At 45.5% G+C, this 23502-nt stretch overlaps 1 pseudogene across 1 annotated transcript in view; it reads left to right on the plus strand.

Moving 5' to 3' along the window:
• Positions 1 to 23502, plus strand: part of LOC144499957 (amyloid beta precursor protein binding family B member 1-like) — a 106678-nt pseudogene that overhangs the window by 54979 nt on the left and 28197 nt on the right. Inside the window, exons 6-7 of the transcript XR_013498910.1 lie at positions 1318 to 1445; positions 12317 to 12431. The product of XR_013498910.1 is annotated as an amyloid beta precursor protein binding family B member 1-like (transcript). The remainder of the gene's footprint in view (positions 1 to 1317; positions 1446 to 12316; positions 12432 to 23502) is intronic.

Genomic DNA, 23502 nt, shown 5'->3' on the forward strand with positions numbered 1-23502 from the left:
GGCATGCTTGCCTTTATAGGACGGGGCAGAGAGTATAAAAGTTGGGGTCTGATGTTGCAGATGTATAGAACGTTGGTTCGGCCGCATTTGGAATACTGCGTCCAGTTCTGGTCGCCACACTACCAGAAGGACGTGGAGGCTTTGGAGAGAGTACAGAGGAGGTTTACCAGGATGTTGCCTGGTATGGAGGGGCTTGGTTATGAGGAGAGATTGGGGAAACAGGGGTTGTTCTCCTTGGAAAGACGGAGGATGAGGGGAGACTTAATAGAGGTGTATAAAATTATGAAAGGCATAGATAGGGTGAACGGTGGGAAGCTTTTCCCCGGGTCGGTGGTGACGTTCACGAGGGGTCATAGGTTCAAGGTGAAGGGGGGGAGGTTTAACACAGATATCAGAAGGACATATTTTACACAGAGGGTCGTGGGGGCCTGGAATGTGTTGCCGGGCAAGGTGGTGGAGGCGGACACACTGGGAACGTTTAAGACTTATCTAGACAGCTATATGAACGGAGTGGGAATGGAGGGATACAAAAGAGTGGTCTAGTTTGGACCAGGGAGCGGCGCGGGCTAATTGTTCTTTGTTTCTCGTTTCAAGGCTTCATTCTATGATCATCTTGCTGGTGCCAGTACAGAGCGAGACTGCGGATAGTTGGGAACCTGTCTCGGGGGCAGGGAATTCATATGGTGTTCGTGGAAGTGGAAATGACTAGGGTTGGGAAGCATTTTCCGATCAGGGCCATTGTGATCTCCTGGACTCGTTTCGATCGCCTCAGGGGGTCGGAGAGGAATTTCCCAGATTTTTTTTTCCCCATATTGGCCCTGGGGTTTTTCACTCTGGGTTTTCGCCTCTCCCTGGAGATCACATGGTCTAAAAGGGGGGGGTGGGGGTGAGTTAATAGGTTGTAATGAACAAAGCATCGTAGCTGTGGGGGACAGCTCGGTGGATAGGATATTGGTATGTAGATAGGCTGGAAAATTGGGCGGGGATCCTGGATTCAGGATTCAATCCTGGACCGGGGAGCGGCGCGGGCTTGGAGGGCCGAAGGGCCTGTTCCTGTGCTGTATTGTTCTTTGTTCTTTGTATGAGAAACTTTAGTTCACTGTCGCTGGGTCAAAATCCTGGAACTCCCTCCTAACAGCACTGTGGGTGTACCTACACCTCACGGGGATTGCAGCGGTTCAAGAAGGCAGCTCACCACCACCTTCTCAATGGCATAAGGATGGCTGCAGTTCACAGTAACTGATTAGCAGTGAAGCCTGTTGGAACATTCCAATTATTGTGAGAAACTGCTGGTTATAACGTGCTGCTTCTTCCCAGGGTAAAGACATGCTCCTGCTCCTGGAGGACGACACACTCAACCTCATCGACCCCCTGGGCCAGAACTTGCTGCACACACAACCCATTGTCAGCATCCGGGTGTGGGGCGTTGGCCGAGACAATGGACGGTATGTAAATATCACACCTCACTCCCCCATAACAGAGCTGTGACAAAATGCCCCACACTGTATCCGCGCACTCACCATTCTGACTCACCCCCTACCCACAGGTGAAGCACAGACCCTGCTCTCAACCCCTGAGCCTCAGTTCTGCACCACCTAGGGTTTGGTGGGCACTTCCAAGAGCATTCCCCACCTCTGGAAAATACAATCTAGGAGCCACTTGGCCCTTTAAGTTGTTCCACCATTCGATATGATCATGGCGGATGTAACTGTATCCTCCCACCTACCCCAGATAACCCTTCACTCCCTTGTTTATCTAGCGCTGCCTTAAATATATTCAAAGACTCTGCTTCAACTGCCTTTTGAGGAAGAGAGTTTCAAAATTTCATGACCCTCTGAGAGAAATAAATTCTCATCTGTGTTTTAAATGAATGATTCCCTCAGTTTTTATAAATGGGGTTATGCTGCAACTGTACAGGACCTTGGTGAGACCACATTTGGAATATTGTGTGCAGTTCTGGTCACCTCACTATAAGAAGGACGTGGAAGCGCTGGAAAGAGTGCAGAGGAGATTTACCAGGGTGCTGCCTGGTTTGGAGGGTAGGTCTCATGAGGAAAGGTTGAGGGAGCTAGGGCTGTACTCTCTGGAGCGGAGGAGGCTGAGGGGAGACTTAATAGAGGTTTATAAAATGATGAAGGGGATAGATAGAGTGAACGTTCAAAGACTATTTCCTCGGGTGGATGGAGCTATTACAAGGGGGCATAACTATAGGGTTCATGGTGGGAGATATAGGAAGGATATCAGAGGTAGATTCTTTACGCAGAGAGTGGTTGGGGTGTGGAATGGACTGCCTGCAGTGATAGTGGAGTCAGACACTTTAGGAACATTTAAGCGGTTATTGGATAGGCACATGGAGCACACCAGGATGATAGGGAGTGGGATAGCTTGATCTTGGTTTCAGATAAAGCTCGGCACAACATCGTGGGCCGAAGGGCCTGTTCTGTGCTGTACTGTTCTATGTTCTATAAATGACCCCCAGATCTAGATTTGCTGAAGAGAGAAACATTCCACATTCATTATCAATACCCCTCAGCATTTTCTATGTTTCAATCAAGTCATCTCTTACTCTTCTAAACTCTAGTCGCAGAGTAAGAAGTCTCACAACACCAGGTTAAAGTCCAACAGGTTTATTTGGAATCACGAGCTTTCAGAACACTGCTCCTTCATCAGGTGAGTGGAGCGGTAGGTTCACAAACACGGCCTATGTTGACACAGACAGTGGTTGGAATGTGAATCTTTACAGGTAATCAAGACTCGCATTCCAACCATTCTTCACGTTACAATCTGTAATTATCTTGTAATTGTGTCTTTGTCTGTATATGCCGTGTTTGTTAAACTAACTCCACTCACCTGATGAAGGAGCAGCACTCCGAAAGCTCATGACTCCAAATAAACCTGTTGGACTTTAACCTGGTGTTGTGAGACTTCTTACTGTGCCCACCCCAGTCCAACGCTGGCATCTCCACCTCATAAACTCTAGTTGATACAAGGTTAATCTATCCAACCTTTCCTAATGAGGTAATCCATCCATTTGAGGTATTAGTCGAACTGCTTCTAACACATTTACATCCTTTCTTAAATAAGGACAGCAATATTGTACACAGTACTCCAGATCTGGTCTTACCAATGCCCTGTACAATTCCCTTGCAATAAACAATGACGCTCTATTAGCTTTCTTAATTACTTGCTCTACCTGTATACTAGCTTTTTGTGATTTTTAATAAAAATTCATTCATGTGTTAGGTGCATTACTGGCTAGGCCAGCATTTATCACCTACCCCTAATTGCCCTTGTGAAAGTGATGGCGTACCAGGATACCTAGATCCCTCTGAACCTCAGAGCTCTGCAATTTCTACTTTTCATTCTTCCTGCCAAAATGGACAATTTCACATTTGCCCACACTATACTTTTTTTGCCAGATTTTTGACCATTCACTCAACCTATCTCATAGAGGTTTACAGCATGGAAACAGGCCCAACTTGTCCATGCCACCCTTTTTTTTTAACCACTAAGCTAGTGCCAATTGCCCAAGTTTGGCCCATATCCCTCTTTACCCATCTTACCCATGTTTTTTAAAAGACAAAATTGTACCCGTTTCAACTACTACCTCTGGCAGCTTGTTCCAGACACTCACCACACCTGGTCCATTTGTAGCCCCCTTAGGTCCGCTTCACAATTTACTTTCCAACCTTTCTTTGTATCATCAGAAAATTTAGCAACCATCCCTTTGATCCCTTCATCCAAATTATTCATAAAAATTGTAGGTAGCTGAGGTCCCAGCACTGATCCCTGTGGCACACCATTAGTTACATCCTGCCAACCAGAAGAGGACCCATATATGGCTACCTTCTGTTTCCTGTTAGCGAGCCAATCTTCTACCCATGCCAGTATGTTACCCCCTACACCATGAACTTTTATTTTCCGCAATAACCTTTGATGCCACATCTTATCAAATGTTTTCTGGAAATCTAAGTACAGTACATCCCCCGGTTCCCCTTTATCCATAGCACATGTGACTCCTTCAAAGAACTCCCAACAAATTAGTTAAACATGATTTTCCTTTCACAAAACCATGTTGACAGTGCCTGATTGCCTTGAATTTATCTAAGTGTCTTGCTATAACATCTTTAATGTTAAGCTACTGACCTATAGTTTCCTGCTTTCTGCCTCCCTCCTTTTTTGCATGATGGAGTTACATTTGCTATTTTCCAATCTAATGGCACTCTCCCTGAATCCAGAGAATTTTAGAAAACTAAAACCATTGCATCAACTATCTCACTGGCCACCTCTTTCAAACCCCTCGGATGAAGTCCATCAGGACCCAGGGATTTGTCAGCCAGCAACTCCATCATTTGCCAAATACCACTTCCCTGGTGATTGTAATTCTCCGGAGTCCCTCCCTACGTTCCATTCCCTGATTCACAGTTATTTCTGGGATGTTACTTGTATCCTCTGCGGTGGAGACTGATGTAACATACCTGTTCAATCCATCTCCCATCTCCGTGTTTTCCATCATCAATTCTCCACACTCACTTTCTATAGGGCCAACGCTCACTTTGTTAACTTTTCTTTTTTAAGTACCTATATAAACTCTTACTTTCTATTTTTATATTTCTAGCTAGAGTTCTCTCGTACTCTAAATTTTTCCACCTTATTAATCTTTTTGTCTGTGAAGTTCAGTCCAATTTTCTGACTTGCCAACTTTGTGCAATGATATGCTTTTTCTGCAAGTTTGACACTATCTTTAACATTTTTAGTTAACCATGGATGATATCCCCTTGTGATGTTTCTTTCTCACTGGAATATATCTGTTCTGTGTATTTAAACGTCAGCCAACTGTATCTCTACTGACCTATTTCTTAACTTTATTTGCCAATTCACTTCATGTATGTCTGCTTTCGTTCCCACATAATTGTCTTTATTTAAGTTTAAAATACTAGTCATGGACCCGCTCTTCTCTCCTTCAAACTGAATGTAAAATTAAATCATATTATGATCGCTGCTATGCAAGGGTGCCTTCACTCTGAGGTTATCAATTAGAACAAAGAACAGTACAGCACAGGAGCAGGCCCTTCGGCCCACCAAGTCTGTGTCGACACAGATGTCTCTCTCATCTAATATTTTCTTGCCTCTAAGTGGTCCATATCTCTCTATTCCCGGCCTATTCATGTATCTATCCAGATGCCTCTTGAACGTTGTTATAGAATCTGCTTCCACCACCTCCTCCGGCAGCGCGTTCCAGGCATTCACCACCCTCTGTGTGAAAAACTTGCCCCTTACATCTCTTTTAAACTTTCCCCCTCTCACCTTCAACCTATGTCCCTGAGTAATTGACCCTTCGACCCTGGGAAAAAGGCTCTGACTATCCACTCTATCCAAGCCTGTCAGAATCTTGTAAACCTCTATCAGGTCCCCTCTCATCCTCCGACACTCCAATGAAAACAATCCAAGTTTGTTCAACCTTTCTTCATAGTCCATATCCTCCAAACCAGGCAACATCCTGGTAAATCTCTTCTGCACCCTTTCCAATGCATCAACATCCTTCCGATAGTGTGGCGACCAGAATTGTACACAATAATCCAAATGCAGCCTAACCAAATTCTTAATACAGCTGCAACATGATTTTCCAATTCCTATACTCAATGCCCTGATCGATGAAGGCCAGCATGCCATACACCTTCCTGACCACCTTGTCCATCTAAGTTACCACCTTCAGGGAACTGTGGATCTGCACGCCTAGATCCCTCTGTATGCTAATATTTCTAAGGGCTCTACTATTTACTGTATACTTTCCTTCTGCTGTAGACCTTCCAAATCGCATCATCTCACATTTGTTCGGGTTAAGTTCCATCTGCCATCTTTCGGCCCAGGTCTTCAGCTGATGTATATCATGCTGTATCCTCTGACAATCCCCCTCCCCCAATTTTTGTCTCATCTGCAAATTTACTCATCAGACCACCTACATTTTCCTCCAAATCATTTTTATATATATATATATTACAAACAACAGAGGCCCAGCACTGATCCTTGTGGAACCATTGATCCCATCTCGTTGTGCAATACCAGATCTAATATAGCCTGCTCTACCGTTGGCCAATGTTGTTCTAAGAAACTATCCCAAAATCATGCTATGAACTTCTCATCTACACTACCTTTGCCCGCCTGATTTTTGCAGTCTGTGTAGATTTAAATCCCCCCTGACTATTGCTGTACCTTTCTGACAAGCTCCCATTGTGTCTTCCTTTATACTCTGCCCTGTCACTAGACAGCATTTATACCACTTCCACAAATGACTTCTTGTCTTTATCACTTCGTATCTTAATCCAAACTGCTTCTATATCCTGGTTTCTGTTTGGTTATCACTCCCTACTGTGGTAATAGCATCATTAATGAACAGAGCCACTTCCTAACTTCCTGAATGTCACAAACCCTTCAATATTCAGGTCCCGTCTATGTCATCCTGCAGTCATGTCTCTGTAATGACAATCAGATTGATTAAATTCTGTTTGTGTTATCAATTCATCTGTTTATATTTCAAATGCTATGTGCATTCAGACACAGAGCCTTTGGTTTTATTCTTTTATTATTTTTGTAACCTCTAGTTTTGAATGCTGTTTTACTCTTAGATTTGTACTTTCGGTCTCTTCCTGTCATGGCCTGTTTATCATTTCCTACATGAATACTTTCACTCTTGCCTTGTCTTTTCTCTTTGATTTACATCACCTTCCCCAATTTGCAGCCACTATTCAGTCTCAAACCTCTACTTCTCTAGTTATGTGGCTCGCTATAACACTGGTGTAGTCCGTCCCAGCGGTACAGCCCCACTTTCCCCAGTGTTGGTGCCAGTGCCCCATGAACAGAAGCCTACTTCCCCCCCACACCAGTCTCTGAGCCACACCTTCATCTCTCAAATCTTATTTAGAACCATAGAAAATTACAGCTCAGAAACAGGCCTTTTGGCCCTTCTTGTCTGTGCCGAACCATTTTATGCCTAGTCCCACTGACCTGCACTTGGACCATATCCCTCCACACCCCTCTCATCCATGAACCCGTCCAAGTTTTTCTTAAATGTTAAAAGTGACCCCGCATTTACCACTTTATCCGGCAGCTCATTCCACACTCCCACCACTCTCTGCGTGAAGAAGCCCCCCCTAATATTCCCTTTAAACTTTTCTCCTTTCACCCTTAGCCCATGCCCTCTGGTTTTTTTCTCCCCTAGCCTCAGCGGAAAAAGCCTGCTCGCATTCACTCTATCTATACCCATCAAAATCTTATACACCTCTATCAAATCTCCCCTCAATCTTCTACGCTCCAGGGAATAAAGTCCCAACCTATTCAATCTCTCTCTGTAACTCAGCTTCTCAAGTCCCGGCAACATCCTTGTGAACCTTCTCTGCACTCTTTCAATCTTATTTACATCCTTCCTGTAATTAGGTGACCAAAACTGTACACAATACTCCAAATTGGGCCTCACCAATGCCTTATATAACCTTACCATAACACTCCAACTTTTATACTCGATACTCCGATTTATAAAGGCCAATGTCCCAAAGGCACTCTTTACGACCCTATCCACCTGTGACGTCACTTTTAGGGAATTCTGTACCTGTATTCCCAGATCCCTCTGTTCAACTGCACTCTTCAGAGTCCTACCATTTACCCTGGACGTTCTACTTTGATTTGTCCTTCCAAAGTGCAATATCTCACACTTGTCTGCGTTAAATTCCATTTGCCATTTTCCAGCCCATTTTTCTAGTTGGTCCAAATCCCTCTGCAAGCTTTGAAAACCTTCCTCACTGTCCACTACACCTCCAATCTTTGTATCATCAGCAAACTTGCTGATCCAATTGACCACATTATCATCCAGATCATTGATATAGATGACAAACAACAATGGACCCAACACCGATCCCTGCGGCACACCACTAGTCACAGGCCTCCACTCAGAGAAGCAATCCTCCACAACCACTCTCTGGCTTCTTCCATTGAGCTGTGGGCGGCACGGTAGCACAGTGGTTAGCACTGCTGCTTCACAGCTCCAGGGTCCCGGGTTCGATTCCCGGCTCGGGTCACTGTCTGTGTGGAGTTTGCACATTCTCCTCGTGTCTGCGTGGGTTTCCTCCGGGTGCTCCGGTTTCCTCCCACAGTCCAAAGATGTGCGGGTTAGGTTGATTGGCCAGGTTAAAAATTGTCCCTTAGAGTCCTGGGATGCGTAGGTTAGAGGGATTAGCGGGTAAAATATGTGGGGGTAGGGCCTGGGTGGGATTGTGGTCGGTGCAGACTCGATGGGCCGAATGGCCTCCTTCTACACTGTAGGGTTTCTATGTTCTATGTCTATGTCTTATCCAATTTACTACCTCCCCATATATACCTAGCGACTGAACCTTCCTAACTAACCTCCCATGAGGGACCTTGTCAAAGGCCTTGCTGAAATCCAGGTAGACAACATCCACCGCCTTCCCTTCATCCACTTTCCTGGTAACCTCCTCGAAAAACTCTAATAGATTGGTCAAACATGACCTACCACGCACAAAGCCATGTTGACTGTCCCTAATAAGTCCCTGTCTATCCAAATATTTGTAGATCCTATCCCGTATCACACCTTCCAATAACTTGCCCACCACCGACGTCAAACTTACTGGCCGATAATTTCCCGGATTTCTTTTGGAACCTTTTTTTTTTGTCCTTTGTCAACGTGCAGATAGCTCGGGTAATAATTCAGAGTTTAGGACGTCCAAAGTTCTGCTTTTCAATTTAATGCCGAGCTCCTCACAATGACTTGCAGAACTTAGTGTCTGTGTGTGCGCGTGCGTGTTGAGAAGGGGGTGAGAGGGAAGGGGGAGAGTATGTCTTTGGCTCACTCGGTTTCAGGGTTCTCATTCAGCTTCACGTGCCGACAAGCACTCTCGCCCACTGTGACTGAGTGAACACTGAGGTTGGGAGTGAGCTGGCAATGCCCACTCTCAACCAGTCACACTCTAATGTTTGTCTTTATTACTCATTTTTTTAAATTGTAATTTATTCTTGTGATTTTTTGTTTTGCTCAGCAACTCGTGCAGGCATTGTGCAGATACCACCCTGAGAAAGAGAGACACTGATCAGTGTACAGATATCTCCCTGAGAGAGAGCGGAGGGACTGAGAGACCATGAGACATAGGAGCAGAATTAGGCCACTCGGCCCATCGAGTCTGCTCCGCCATCCAATCATGGCTGATATTTTTCTCATCCCCATTCTCCTGCCTTTTCCCCATAACCCCTGATCCCCTTATTAATCAAGAACCTATCTGTCTCTGTCTTAAAGACACTCACTGGCTGAAGAAATTCCTCCTCATCTCTGTTTTAAAGGATCGTCCCTTTAGCCTGAGGTTGTGCCTTCTGGTTCTAGTTTTTCCTACTAGTGGAAACATCCTCTCCACATCCACTCTATCCAGGCCTCACAGTATCCTGTAAGTTTCAATAAGATCCCCCCTCATCCTTCTAAACTCCAACGAGTACAGCCCCAGGGTCCTCAACCGTTCTTCATACGACAAGCTCTTCATTCCAGGGATCATTCTTGTAAATCTCCTCTGGACCCTTTCCAAGGCCAGCACATCCTTCCTTAGATATGGGGCCCAAAACTGCTCACAATACTCCAAATGGGGTCTGACCAGAGCCTTATACAGCCTCAGAAGTACATCCCTGCTCTTGTATTCTAGCCCACTCGACATGAATACTAACATTGCATTTGCCTTCCTAACTGCCGACTGAACCTGCACATTAACCTTAAGAGAATCTTGAATAATGACTCCCAAGTCCCTTTGTGTTTCTGATTTCCTAAGCATTTCCCCATTTAGAAAATAGTCTATACCGCCATTCCTCCTTCCAAAGTGCATAACCTCACACTTTTCCACATTTTATTCCATCTGCCACTTCTTTGCCCACTCTCCTAACCTGTCCAAGTCCCCCCGCTTCCTCAATACTACCTGTCCCTCTGCATATCTTTGTATCATCTGCAAAATTGGCAACAGTGCCTTCAGTTCCTTCCTTCAAATCGTTAATGTACATTGTGAAAAGTTGTGGTCCCAGCACTGACCCCTGAGGCACACCACTAGTCACCGGCTCCAACCTTGAGAAAGATCCCTTTATCCCCACTCTCTGCCTTCTGCCAGTCAGCCAATCCTCTATCCATAGCAGGATCTTATCCTTAACACCATGGGCCCTTAACTTATTTAACAGTTAAGACACCACTCAGTATACAGATATCTCCCTGGGAGAGGGGGAACTGAGAGACACCAGTCAGTGTACAGATATCTCCCTGAGAAAAATAGAGGAGACTGAGAGACAGCAGTCTGGGTACAGATCCCTCCCTGGGGAGGAGAGTACTGCCTGTCTTGTTGTATAGTGTACAGGATGTTTTTTGCATGGTGTAATGATCTAATGTGATTTTTCTCTCCTCCGGCTTGTCTGGCTATGATGCAGTGAGAGGTACAGTACTGCAGCCTCCATTTCTCACATCTCTCACCTCATTTTGTCATCTTCCAATCTGCGTGAACACATTTTTAATGAAACTAGTCTCCAAAAATAGAAGCTGCTGCATTTGTATCCCAGTTATTGCCTGCCTGTGCTTCATCACATTTCATGTATTTGCTTCTTGTGTGTGAGTCCCCCTTGCAGGTATTTCACCTGCTGCATCTGTGCAGGCTGCAAATCATCCCCGAATCTCTGCGGCCTTTCACCTGATCTGACCAATCATTCCTCAGAGTGTCTCTTTATTGTTCAGCAGGTTGGCACTCTCAACCCTGACTCAGAGGTCATGGGTTCAAACATCACTCCAGATAGGATAAGATCCAGAACAGTAGTCAGAGGGTCAGTAGTGGGGGAGTGCTGCACTGTCAGGGGGTCAGTACTGAGGGAGTGCCGCACTGTCAGAGGATCAGTCCTGAGGGAGTGCTGCACTGTCAGAGGATCAGTCCTGAGGGAGTGCTGCACTGTCAGAGGGTCAGTACTGAGGGAGTGCCGCACTGTCAGAGAGTCAGTACTGAGGGAGTGCCGCACTGTCAGAGGATCAGTCCTGAGGGAGTGCTGCACTGTCAGAGGGTCAGTACTGAGGGAGTGCCGCACTGTCAGAGGGTCAGTACTGAGGGAGTGCTGCACTGTCAGAGGATCAGTCCTGAGGGAGTGCTGCACTGTCAGAGAGTCAGTACTGAGGGAGTGCCGCACTGTCAGAGGATCAGTCCTGAGGGAGTGCTGCACTGTCAGAGAGTCAGTACTGAGGGAGTGCCGCACTGTCAGAGAGTCAGAACTGAGGGAGTGCCGCACTGTCAGAGAGTCAGAACTGAGGGAGTGCCGCACTGTCAGAGAGTCATCTTTCAGACGAGGCTCTGTCTCTGCTCTCATGTTTGAGAATTTCCATTGCGTTATTTCACCCAAGGGCAGGGAACTGTGTCTGGTGCCCTGACCAATATTGATCCCTCTGCTAACGGCACAAAAACAAATGAAATGTTCATTGTGACATTGCTCATTATGTCATAAAATCATAGAATCCGATAGTGCAGGAGGAGGCCATTCGGCCCATCGAGTCTGCACCGGCCACAATCCCACCCCGGCCCTATCCCCATAACCCCATGCATTTTCCCTGCTGATCATCCTGACACTAAGGGACAATTTAGTGTTGCCAAACCCGCACTTCTTTAGAGTGTGGAGAGGAAACCGGAGCACCCGGAGTAAACCCACGCAGACACGGGGAGAACGTGCAGACTCCACACAGTGACCCAAGCCGGGAATCGAACCCAGGTCCTGGCGCTGTGAGGCAGCAGTGCTAACCACTGTGCCATGTGCACAAATCTGTGCCATGTTTTCTGCCCAAGGTGGCATGTAATGTCCTTTTCTTGTCAGCGTGGATGGTGTTTGTCTCTCTGTGGGAAGCATTGAATTGGATTCAGCTTGACTTTGGGTTTTGGATTGAATATGTTGGATTCGGGCTGCTCCGTCCGCTCTGCGCATTGACTCTGTAACTTTAAAAATGCTGTAAAAATTTAGAAAACGTATTTTATTGGCTGTGTAGTGCTTTAGGTTGTGCTGAGGTGCTATAGAAGTGCAAGCCTTTTCCTCACTCAGTGTCTCCCTAATTCACAACACCGATTCGTGTTTCCAGCCTCAGTTCAAAGTTTAGAAATGTTTGTGTTACCTTGTTCTTAGTCCGTTGCTCACCCCAGTGGGGAGATTGTGTCTGTGTGCATTGTGTCTATTCCACAATATGTGAATATCCTTCCTGTCTCTCTGGTTTCACCGTCTTATTCCTCTCGAGCTATTCTAATCTATTTTGTATTTTTTTTAGGGATTTTGCCTATGTCGCCAGAGACAAACTGACCCGGGTGCTGAAATGTCATGTGTTCCGATGTGACACCCCAGCAAAGGCCATAGCCACCAGGCTGCATGAAATCTGCTCCAAGGTACTCGCGCTGGTCAGGCTGCTAGGTACACGCTATCCATGGGCCACACCTCTCACTGGCCAACCCACAACTTGTCTCTCATACGCTGTTAAACACACAGCTGCTGATACATTCCTGTTGGTCCCTGAGCACCTTCGGACTTGTTTATTGTGCTGAGAATTCGGAGTGAGCTCACAGTCGAGGCAGCAGAGAGATTAACATCTATCCAATCCCTTACCATATTGCACAGAAGTATCGCAAAACAGTTCAACAATTAAAGCATAATTTAAGCACAGCAAGATCCCACTATCGAGAATGAAATGAATAAACCATTTTATGGGTTTCTATCTTTCAGCTGGGAATTTTAACCAAGACCCCCACCTGTCCCCTCAGGTGGGTGTAAAAGATTCCTTGACACAAGTCCAAAGAGGAGCAGGGAATTCTCCTGAAGGTTAATGTGCAGGTTCAGTTGGCAGTTAGGAAGGCAAATGCCATGTTAGCATTCATTTTGAGAGGGCTAGAATACAAGAACAGGGATGTACTTCTGGGGCTGTATAAGGCTCTGGTCAGACCCCATGTGGAATATTGTAAACAGCTTTGGGCCCCGTATCTAAGGAAGGATGTGCTGGCCTAGGAGAGGGTCCAGAGGAGGTTCGCGAGAATGATCCTTGGACTGAAAGGCTTGATGTATGAGGAGCGTTTGGGGACTTTGGGCCTGTACTCAATGGAGTTCAGAAGGATGAGGGGGGGTCTCATTGAAATTTACAGAATACTGCGAGGCCTGGATAGAGTGGATGTGAGGAAGATGTTTCCATTAGTCGGAGAAACTAGGATCCAGAGTAAAGGGACCATCCTTTGGAACCGAGATGAGGAGGAATTTCTTCAGCCAGAGGGTGGTGAATCTGAGGAATTCATTGCTGCAGAAGGCTGTGGAGGTCAGGTCATTAAGTGTCTTTAAGACAGAGATAGATAGGTTCTTGATTGATATGGGGATCAAAGGTTACAGTGAAAAGGTAAAAGAATGGGGTTGAGAAACATCAGCCATGATTGAATAGTGGAGCAGACTTGATGGGCCGAGTGGCCTAATTCTGTTCCTATGTATTGTTTTATGGTTCTCCCGGATGTCCTGTACACTCAGCATCACTAATAGATTATCTGCTCATTATCATAGAACATAGAACAGTACAGCACAGAACAGGCCCTTCGGCCCACGTTGTGCCGAGCTTTATCTGAAACCATTGCTGTTTATGGGATCTTGCTTTGTGTAAATTGGTTGCCATGCTTCCTACATTACAACTGTGACTACACTTTAAATGTACTTCATTAGTTGTGAAGAGCTTTGAGGTTGTGAAAGGTGCTATATCAAAGCAGACTACTTTGTGTTCTGGAGGGGTTGAGAGAGGTGTTGGTCTGGATCTTGGGGGAGAAGTTGAACCTTTGTTAAAGTCTCACCTACAGAATGGCATCTGTGACAACGCAGCAGCCCCCTCGCTCAGCGCTGCTCAGGGGTGTTGAGTTAGATAATCAGCTCTAGTCCTGGAGGGGGGTTGAAGCCACATCCAACCAGCACATGATTATACAACTAAATGTGAGGTCTCAGCTGAGAATCGTCACCAGCTTTTCAAAAACCACTGGGGAGCAAAAAGTTTGATTTGATTTATTATTGTCACATGTACTAACATACAGTGAAAAGTATTGTTTCTTGCGCGCTATACAGACAAAGCATACCATTCATAGAGAAGGAAAGGAGAGAGTGCAGAATGTAGTGTTACAGTCATAGCTAGGGTGTAGAGAAAGATCAGCTTAATAAATGGTAGGTCCTTTCAAAAGTCTGACAGCAGCAGGGAAGAAGCTGTTCTTGAGTCGGTTGGTGCGTGACCTCAGACTTTTGTATTTTTTTCCTGATGGAAGAAGGTGGAAGAGAGAATATCCGGGGTGCGTGGGGTCCTTAATTATGCTGGCTGCTTTGCCGAGGCAGCGGGAAGTGTAGACAGAGTCAGTGGATGGGAGGCTGGTTTGCGTGATGGATTGGACTACATTCGCAACCTTTTGTAGTTTCTTGGGGTCTTGGGCAGAGCAGAAGCCGTACCAAGCTGTGATACAACCAGAAAGAATGCTTTCTATGGTGCATCTGTAAAAGTTGGTGAGAGCCGTAGCTGACATGCCAAATTTCCTTAGTCTTCTGAGAAAGTAGAGGCATTGGTGGGCTTTCTTAACTATAGTGTCGGCATGGAGGGGGACCAGGACAGGTTGTTGGTGATCTGGGCACCTAAAAGTTTGAAGCTTTCGACCTATTTCTACTTTGTCCTCGTTGATGTAGACAGGGGCATGTTCTCCTTTATGCTTCCTGAAGTTGATGACAATCTCCTTCATTTTGTTGACATTGAGGGAGAGATTATTGTTGCCGCACCAGTTCACCAGATTCTCTATCTCATTCCTGCACTCTGTCTCGTCATTGTTTGAGATCCGACCCACTACGGTGGTGTCGTCAGCAAACTTGAAAATCAAGTTGGAGGGGAATTTGGCCGCACAGTTATAGGTGTATAAGGAGTATAGTAGGGGGCTGAGAACACAGCCTTGGGGGCACCGGTGTTGAGGATGATCGTGGAGGTGGTGTTGTTGCCTATCCTTACTGACTGCGGTCTGTGAGTTAGGAAGTTCAGGATCAGAAAAAGTGAAATAAAAATTAAACCGGGAGTGGATGGAGAAGTCTAAGAGAAACTGTTTCCACGGGCAGGAGCATTGGTAAGAGGATTGAAATATAAAGGCCCCAAACGTCCAGACAGGGTGAGAACCCTTTTTCCAAACCTAATCAGACAGAAAATGCACACTTACCTTCCTCTGAGATTTCTGGGCAATCTTCTGATGAACGATCCTTCCAAACTTACTCAACACAAGAAAGCTCGTAGACATCAGCAAAGGGAATCCCCGCAGAGACTGTCATTCCTTTTTACAGAACTAGTTGCCATATTCTGTAAGTAAAGAGTTTAAATGTCCCAAAGCTTCTTTGCAAAGCTAAGGAGGGAGATAAATGGCCAAGGGGATAGGGTGATGAAGACAGTGCATAAGAGGTGCTAGCTGGGTATGGTGGTGTGGTCAGGTCGGGGGGAGGGGGTCAAAGGGTGTTGGTAGGTGGGGAGTCGGATGATGAGGGCTGGTCAGACCAGGTCAGTGGGGGAGTTGGAGGTCAGGTGGTGGAAGCTAGACAGGTTGGGTCGGGGGAGTCAAAGGGCCAGGGATAGTCATGTGATAGGGGCTGGTCAAGAGAGGGAGGCAAACATAGAAATAGGAGCAGGGTAGGCCAGTCGGTCCTTCGAGCCTGCTCCGCCGCTCATTACGATCATGCCTGATCATCCAACTTAGTAACGATGTTCCCACTTTCCCCCATATCCTTTGATCCCTTCTCCCCAATTGCTGTATCCAACTCCTTCCTGGAATGTTTTGGCCTCCACTACTTTCTGTGGTAGAGAATTTCATAGACTCACCACTCTCTGTGTGAAGAAATTCTCCGCGTATCAGTCCTAAGTGGTCGACCCCTTATCCTCAGGACAGTGACCTCTAGTTCTGGACTCCCTCGCCATTGGAAACATCCTTCCTGCATCTATCCTCTCTAATCCTGTTAGAATTTTCTCAGTTTCTATGAGATCTCCCCCCATTCTTCTGAACTCCAGCAAATACAATCCTAACTGACTCAACCTCTCCTCATACGTCAGTTCTGCCAACACAGGAATCAGTCTGGTACACTCCCTCTATAGCAAGAACATCCTTCTTCAGCTAAGGAGACCAAAACGGACATAACGGATGTTGAGGTCAGGGATAGTTGTGTGAACGCACTAGAGAATGTCAATATATCGAAGGAGGAAGTGTTGAGTGTCCGAAATTGCATCAAGGTAGACAAGTTCCAGGTGATTCACCAGGATGTTGCCTGGTCTCGAGGGTGTTGGCTATGAGGAGAGGTTGAATAAACTAGAATTGTTTTCACTGGAAAGACAGAGGCTGAGGGGAGACCTGATAGAGGTCTACAAAATTATGAGAGGCACAGACAGGATGGATAGTCAGAGGCTTTTTCCCAGGGTGGAAGTGTCAATTACAAGGGGGCACAGGTTCAAGGTGAGAGGGAAAAGTTTAAGGAAGATGTGCAGGGCAAGTTTTTTATGCAGAGAGTGGTGGGTGCCTGGAACGTGCTGTCAGAGGAGGTGGTGGAAGCAGGCACATTAGCAACATTTAAGAGACATCTGGATGGGTACATGAATAGGGAGGGAATAGAGGGATACGGACCGAGAAAGGGCAGAAGATCTTTTTTAGTTAGGGCATCATGATCAGCATAGACTTGGAGGGCCGAAGGGCCTGTTCCTGTGCTGTACTTTTCTTTGTTCAAAACTGCACACAATATTCCAAGTGTGGCCTCACCAAGGTCCTGTTTAATTCCAGCAGTAAGAAGTTTAACAACACCAGGTTAAAGTCCAACAGGTTTATTTGGTAGCAAAAGCCACTCAAGCTTTCGGAGCCTTAAGCCCCTTCTTCAGGTGAGTGGGAATTCTGTCCACACACACCTGAAGAAGGGGCTTGGAGCGCCGAAAGCCTGTGTGGCTTTTGCTACCAAATAAACCTGTTGGACTTTAACCTGGTGTTGTTAAACTTCTTACTGTGTTCACCCCAGTCCAACGCCGGCATCTCCACATCATAATTCCAGCAGGACATCTCTGCTCCTGTACTTGAATCCTCTCACTGTGAAGGCCAACATACCATTTGCCTTTTTCACCATCTGGTGCACCTTTATGCTAACCTTCAGTGACTTGTTTACAACGCCACCCAGGTCTCGTTGCACATTCTCCTCTCTCAATCTATAGACACTTGGATAATAATCTGCTTTCCTGTTTTTGTTACCAAGTGGAGAACCTCACATTTATCCACATTATCCTGTATCTGCCATGCGTTTGCCCACTCACTCAGCTTGTCCAAATCACACGGAAGGACTTCTACATCCTCCTCACAGCTCACCCTCCACCCAACTTTCATCTGCAAATTTGGAGATATTACATTTAGTTCCTTCGCCTAAATCATTAATATAGGTTGTGAATAGCCGGTGTCCCAGCACTGATCCCTGCAGAACTCCACTAGTCACTGCCTGCCACTTGGAAAAATACCTCCTTTTTATTCCTGTCTGCCAACCAATTTCCTGCACATCTCAATACACTACCCCCAATCCCATGCACTTTAATTTTATACACTAACCTCTTATGTGGAACTTTGTTGAAAGCCTTCTGAAAGTCCAAATAAACCACACCCACTGGTGCCCCCTCATCAACTCTACTCGTTACATCCCCGAAGAATTCCAGCAGATTTGTCAAGCCTTTCGTAAATCCATGCTGATTCTGTCCAATCCTGCCACTGTTTTCCAAGTGCTCTGCTATGAAATGTTTTATAATAGACTCTAGCATTTCCCCCACTATTGATATCAGGCTTACTGGTCTATAAATCCGTTTTCTCTCTACCTCCCTTTTTCTATAATGGGGTTACATTAGCTACCCTCCAATCTGTAGGAACTGTTCCACAGTCTAAAGAATTTTGGAAGATGACCACTAATGCATCCACTCTTTCTGGGATGTAGATTATCAGGCCCTGGGGATTTATCGGCCTTCAATCCCATCAATTTCCCAAACACTATCAATAATAGTGACTGCCTGTCCCAGGGTCCTCCTCTCGCACTGTCCTCTAGTTGCTGTAGTGTGAGTGATTGGGTAGAGCAGTGGGGGTTGGGAGTTAGGTGGGAGGAATCAGTTGTATGATTACACAGGATTTAGACTAAGATTTTTCTAAGTACCTATTCAGGTCAGTAGATGGGATCTGTCCAAAATCTCTGAGTCTAACTCAGAGTTGGAGACTTTATCAGAGGGTCCCCCGGGAGCAGAGGAATTGCCCATCAGAAGTTCAAACTTCTCAGACAATTCCTGCAGTGTACCTCATGCATCTTCTGAGGTACATCTGTATCTGACTGTCCAGAGACTGGAAGACCTGGGTCAAAATATTGAGCAAAAAAAATCCAGAGGGGAGATGAGAAGCAGGTTTATTTATTAGTGTCACAAGTAGGCTTACATTAACACTGTAATGAAGTTACTGTGAAAACCCCGAGGTTGGTGTTTTCTGGAATGTGCTGCTTGAAAAGATGGTTGGACAGATGGTTACGGACAGGAAGAGGGAGGATTAATTTAAATAGCCCTGATTTCTCCTCTTGGCACCTGTTCTTAACAGAAACATGAATTTCTTTATAAATGGTGGTGTATTTCCCAACCCCTCGAGTTTGGTGTGATCCAATTCTCTCTTAATAACCCCACAGCAGACTCGAGATAGAGTGAACTTAGAGGGTTAGATTATTCGTGCACATTCAAATGTGGGAGGAGGGCTGTATTGTAGCCTCTTGATTCATACAGTGAAAGGGAAACAGAAAAGAAAGATTTACAGGGCAAAGACCACAGGGAAAAGAACTATTGTTTTACACGAGTTCAAAGTCCAGAATCAAAGACCAATGAGGTATTCATTCACAAAAGTCGGGCAGGCTGAAAAATGATTCTGTATAATTATTTTTCCAGTGGAGTGACTTTGCATAAGGTGATGAGCATACAGAGATGAACCAATCTTGTAGGTGATGGTACAGAAGTTCCAGTATAAACAGTGTAGATGGGGCCAGCGATTCAATCTGGGCAGAGTCCCTTTTCAGTGCTGCTGCTTGTAGATGATAAAATGGCAGACTGAGATTTCTTATGTACAGCAAGACAATATTACTGGCTACACAAGCTTGAGGAATCGATATCACACGACTCTCACCCTCTTTGACGAGGGATGTGTGTCCCCTGTATGAGTTCCCTAGATAGTTAAATGTTCCAACCATTAAGACTTGAAAGGAAGGTTCCGGGGTCCTTTGTCAGAGCAGATGGATAGGCCCCAGTTGGCCAGCCTGGTTTTTGAAATGCAGATGGCCTTTATATCATTCTCCTTGAATTTGGTCTCTGCAGCTCATCGTGGGTGATGGTGTCTTTTCAGAGATAACGAGATTCAAGTTTCTTTGATAACAAATAACAAACCTAGAGAACCATGGATGCCTGGAGACTCTCAGGATGCAATGAGAAGGAAAAGAAAGGCTTTTAAAAAGTACAAGGGGAGCAAATCAGTGGAGGCATTAGTGAGGTATAGAAAGTGCAGGGTGGAGCTTAAGAAAGCAATTAGGAATGCAAAGCGGGGATATGAGAAAACTCTGGCTGGTAAAAGTAGGGAAAATCCCAAGATATTCTAAGTATATCAATGGGAAGAGGATAACCAGGGAGAGAGTAGGGCCCATTAGGGACCAAGGGAGAAATCTGTGGGTGGAGCCAGAGGACATTGGTAGAGTGTTGAATGAATACTTCACATCCGTCTTCACCCAAGAGAATGAGGACGATGGTATGGAATTCAGGGAGAGAGACTGTGAGGTTCTTGAGCAAATTGACATCGGGAAGGACAAGGTATTGGAGGTGTTGCCAGCCTTAAAAGTGGATAAATCTCCAGGTCCGGATGAATCGTGCCCTCGGCTGCTGTGGGAGGCAAGGGAGGAGATTGCAGGGGCTCTGACCCACATTTTCAATTCCTCTTTGGCCATGGGGGAGGTGCCAGACGACTGGAGAACAGCTAATGTGATTCCGCTATTTAAGAAGGGTTGTCGAGGTAAACCAAGGATCTACAGACCAGTGAGTCTCACATCAATGGTAGGGAAACGATTGGAAAAACTTCTGAAGGAGAGTATCTATCTCCATTTGGAGAGGCAAAGCTTGATCAGGGATAGTCAGCATCACTTCGTCAGAGGGAGGTATGCCTAACATAGAAACATAGAAACCAGAAGCAGGAGGAGGCCATTTGGCCCTTCGAACCTGTCCCGCCATTCATTTTGATCATGGCTGATCAGCAAATTCAATATCCTGATCCCACCCTCCCCTACCACTTGATCCCTTTAGCCCCAAGAGCTATATCTAATTTCTTCTTGAAATCAGACAACATTTTGGCCTCAATTACTTTCTGTGGGAGTGAATTTCACACATTCACCACCCTCTGGGTGAAGAAATTTCTCCTCACCTCAGTTCTAAAAGGTTTATCCCTTATCCTCAAATTATGACCCCTAGTCTGGACTCCCCCGCCATTGGGAACATTCTTTCTGAATCTATCCTGTCTAACCTTGTTAGAATTTTATAAGCTTCCCTCTCACTCTTCTAAACTCCAGTGAGTATAATCCTAACCGACTTAGTCTCCACTCAGAAAACAGATCTGCCAGCCCAGGAATCAGCCTGGTAAACTTCTCTGCGCACTCTCTGTAGCAAGGACATCCTTCCTCAGATAAGGACATCAAAACTGCACACAATACTCCAGGTGTGGCCTCACCAATGCCATATACAATTGCAATTTGCTGATTGGCCATGCTAAATTGTTCCTTGGGGTCAGGGGGACCAGATAGGCTAAATGCATTGGGTTATGGGGATAGTGCAGAGTTGATGGACTGAATGGCCTCCTCCTGCACTGTATGATTCTATGAAAAACACTTATGGGGGGAGGCGATGGCCCAGTGGTATTATCGCCAGACGATTAATCCAGAAATTCAGCTCATGTTCTGGGGACCTGGGTTCAAAGCCCGCCACAGCACATGGTGGAATTTGAATTCAATTTTTAAAATCTGGAATTAGTAGGGGAGGCAATGGCCTAATGGTATTATCGCTCGACTATTAATCTAGAAACTCAGCTAATGTTCTGGGGACCCGGGTTCGAATCCTGCCATGGCAGATGATAGAATTTGAATTCAATTTTAAAAATCTGGAATTAAGAATCTACTGATGACCTATTGTCGATTGTCGGAAAAACCCATCTGGTTCCCTTTTTCTGGACAAATGTGAGGTAATGCATTTTGGAAGGTCTAATAAAGATAGGAAATATACAGTAAATGGCAGAACCCTTAAGAGTATTGATGGGCAGAGGGATCTGGGTGTACAGGGACACAGGTCACTGAAAGTGGCAATGCAGGTGGAGAAGATAGTTAAGAAGGCATACGGCATGCTTGCCTTCATTGGCTGGGGCATTGAGTTTAAAAATTGGCAAGTCATGTTGCAGCTTTATGGAACCTTAGTTAGTCCGCACTTGGAATACAGTGTTCAATTCTGGTCGCCACACTACCAGAAGGATGTGGAGGCTTTGGAGAGGGCACAGAAAAGATTTACCAGGATGTTGCCTGGTATGGAGGGCATTAGCTGTGAGGAGAGGTTGGAGAAACTTGGTTTGTTCTCACTGGAACGACAGAGGTTGAGGGGCGACCTGATAGGAGTCTACAAGATTATGTGGGGCATGAACAGAGTGGATAGTCAGAAGCTTTTTCCCAGGGTGGAAGAGTCAATTACTCGGGGGCACAGATTTAAGGTGCAAAGGGCAATGTTTAAAGGAGATGTACGAGGCAAGTTTTTTTACACAGAGGGTGGTGGGTGCCTGGAACTCGCTGCCGGGGGAGGTAGTGGAAGCGGATATGATGGTGAGTTTTAAGGGGCATCTTGACAAACACATGAATAGGATGGGAATAGAGGGATACGGTCCCTGGGAAGGTAGGGGGCCTTTTGTTCAGTGGGGCAGCATGGTTGGTGCAGGCTTAGAGGGACGCAGGGCCTGTTCCTATGCTGTAATTTTCTTTGTTCTTTGTAGCAAAACATCCCTATCCTCAAATCCTCTCTCTATGAAGGCTAAAAGACCATTTGCCTTCTTTACTCTCTGCTGTACCTGTGCGCTTACTTTCAGCGACTGATGCACGAGGACACCAAGGTCTCACTGAGTATCCACCTCTCTTAATTTAAGCTCATTCAAGTAATAATCTGTCTTCCTATTATTGCTCCAAAGTGGATAACCTCACATTTATCCTCATTATACTGTATCTGCCATGCAGATGGCCACGCACTCAGCCTGTCCAAATTATGCTGAAGCATCTCTACTAATGCTGATTTCCTTCAGCTCCTCACATTAAAACATGTTTCTCTCAGCACTTCTGGTACATTATTCATGTCTTCCTTTGTGAAGACTGAAGCAAAGAACAAATTTAATTCCTCAGCCATTTCTTTATTCCCCGTCATGAATTCTCCCGTTTCTGACTGTAAGGGGCCAACATTTGTTTTTGTCAATCTTTTTCTCTTTACATACCTATGGAAACTTTTACAGTTTTTGTGTTCCCCGCTAACTTACTTTCATACTCTATTTTTCCCTTCTTAATCCCTGGGTCCTCCTTTGCTGAATTTTAAACTGCTCCCAATCCTCAGGCCTATTGCTTTTTCTTGCCAATTTGTAGCTTCTTCCTTGAATCTGATACTATCTCTAATTTCTCTTGTAAGCCATGGTTTGGCCACAATTCCCTTACCATTTTTGCGCCAAACAGGAATAAACAACTTCTGGAGTTCACCTATTCGTTCTTTAAATGTCTGCCATTGCCTGTCCACTGTCGTTCCTTTCAGTAATGTTTCCCAGTCCATCCTGGCCTCATACCATCATTTTTGATTGAATTTTTTGAGGGGATGACCAGGTGTGTAGACGAGAGTAGTGCAGTCGATGTAGTTTGTATGGATTTCCGCAAAGCCTTTGGCAAGGTCCTACATGTGAGACTTATTAAGAAGGTAAATTCATATGAGAAACAGGATAATTTGATAAAGTGGATTCAAAATTGGCTTCATTGTAGGAGACAGAGGGTGATGACAGACGGCTGCTTTAGTGACTGGTGTCCAGTGGCGTACCACAGGAATCCGTGCTGGGCCCCTATTATTCATCATTTATATAAATGACATTGATGACTGTGGGGGGTAGGATCAGTAAGTTTGCAGATGACACAAAGATTGGCCGGGTGGTTAACAGTGAGGCCGAGTGTCTTGGGCTACAAGAAGACACAGACGGAAGAGTCAAATGGATGGATAAGTGGCAGATGGAATTTAGCCCCAAAAAGTGTGAGGTGATACACTTTGGAAGGAGTAATTTGTCAAGAAAGTACTCAGTGAATGAAAGGACACCAGGAAGTTCTGTGGAACAAAGGGACCTTGGCGTGTTTGTCCAC

The sequence above is a fragment of the Mustelus asterias genome, chromosome 10 (assembly GCF_964213995.1).
Source record: "Mustelus asterias chromosome 10, sMusAst1.hap1.1, whole genome shotgun sequence".
Classification (NCBI taxonomy): Eukaryota; Metazoa; Chordata; class Chondrichthyes; order Carcharhiniformes; family Triakidae; genus Mustelus; species Mustelus asterias.